This window comes from Cebus imitator, unplaced genomic scaffold (genome assembly GCF_001604975.1).
Source record: "Cebus imitator isolate Cc_AM_T3 unplaced genomic scaffold, Cebus_imitator-1.0 Scaffold225, whole genome shotgun sequence".
Lineage (NCBI taxonomy): Eukaryota > Metazoa > Chordata > Mammalia > Primates > Cebidae > Cebus > Cebus imitator.
The window spans coordinates 2,168,182-2,170,005 of NW_016107540.1; the positions used below are offsets into that span (position 1 = coordinate 2,168,182).

Below are 1,824 nucleotides of genomic sequence, written 5' to 3' on the forward strand. Positions count from 1 at the left end.
GGGGCAGAGTCCCCTATGAGTGAGTTTTCATAAGATCTGGTTGTTTAAGAGTGTGTGGCACCTCCCACTCTCCCTATTCCTCCCGCTCAGGCCAGGTAAGATGTGCCTGCTTCCCTTTGACTTGCACCATCACTGCAAGTTTCCTGAGGCCTCTCCAGCCATGCTTCCTGTACAGCCTGCAGAACCATAAACCAATTAAACCCCTTTCCTCATAAATTACCCAGTCTCAGGTATTTATAGCAGTGCGAGAATGGACTAATACGCATCTGAAATCTCTGTTATGGAGGGTGCTGTCTGACAGATGTCTGATATTTGTAATCATTTCTGAACTGGAAACAGCTGAATAGTCCAATTAGTGTTTTAAAAAATGTTATTCTTTGCTTTACTCTGATTTGTATATTTTCACTCCTCATGCTACCTTTTTTTGTCCCTTTGCCTCTGTGATGTTAAACCTCAAAGCTGCTATCAATCATGTTTTCACCTTTTGCACTTTTTCATTCTTAAGCTTCCAAATGCTATTGGGGTTCATCAGAGCTGAGGTATGAATTGGGTTAAAGAACATTTTATTCCTTCAATATCCATGATCTATTAATTCCTGTCCTCTCTAATCTCTCCACCTCATTTAGAGGATTACAGAGAGTCAATTTGAGCATGACATCGCATTTTAGTTATTGGATTGGAAATCAGGCTTATATTAAAGAGACTCTTCTTTCATTTGTGGAAAGGTTAAACTACAATTGATAATTCAAAATCAGGTACTTCTGACACCCCTGGATTAGCAAGTAAGTAGTTGGAAAGGAAATTGAAACAATATTCACTAGATTGCTTGGATAGGTAGGTGTGTGTGGAAAATGGCGAGGAAGATGAATAATTTTTTCTAATGACTAAAAGGTGCCAAATACTGAAATAGGAAATAAGAAACAAATAGAAATATATAGAATAAATGAGTGAGTGAAAGAGACAGACAAAAGAGAGTCGATGAGGCTGTTCATTTGACACAGGCCCTCAAAATCCCTCATTACCCAAGCTTAAAAATTACTTCCAAGAATGATTTTATCATTTCATTATTTTCTCTCCACTTTAGCCGAATCGTCATGAACCCCCTCGTAAGCCTGTAAGTGCCTGTCCTCTACAACACTGGCCCCTCCCCACTGGTGGCGTTTCCAGGTTGGAGCTGCAAAGGTAGCTTCAGTTTGTCTTCCTCCACGAAGCACGGCTCCTGCTCCAGGCCCCTTAAGGGGTGACCTCCGTGAGGCACGGCAGGGCTCCATACAAGGACTGGCACTGGGAGAAGGGCCAAATTTCAGAGGCAACAGCATACACCAATCAGGCTGATATCTTTAAGCTGCTAGAGAAAGAAGCCTTCTGCAAAATCAAGGTCCATCTTCTTAAGAAGGACTTCACGTCTACGGCCATACCACCCTGAACGCGCCCCATCGTCTGATCTCGGAAGCTAGCAGGGTCGGGCCTGGTTAGTACTTGGATGGGAGACTGCCTGGGTATACCGGATGCTGTAGGCTTAAAGAAAAAGAAAATTAAAAAAAAAAAAAAGAAAGAAGGATTTCACCAATCTGAAGCAATGGAAAGTACAGGAGGTGGGGAGAAACACAGAGGACGACTGGAGCGGAGGTTCAGAGCTTCCAAATGGGGAAGTTAGCCTGGGTGTGGTGGCTCGTTCCTGTCATCCCAACACTTCAGAAGGCCAAAGCAGGAAGATCACTCAAATCCAGGAGTTTGAGATCAGCCTGGGCAAGGTAGTATGACGTCATCTGTATAAACAAGCAGACAACACAAAACAAAATAAGAAAGTTGCTTTCTATTGTG

The 1,824-nt window shown here is 42.9% G+C and overlaps 1 pseudogene; it reads left to right on the forward strand.

Annotated features, from left to right (window-relative positions):
- The first annotated feature begins 1,404 nt into the window (after window positions 1–1,404).
- On the forward strand, window positions 1,405–1,520 carry LOC119466758 (annotated as a pseudogene).
- Window positions 1,521–1,824: the final 304 nt, after the last annotated feature.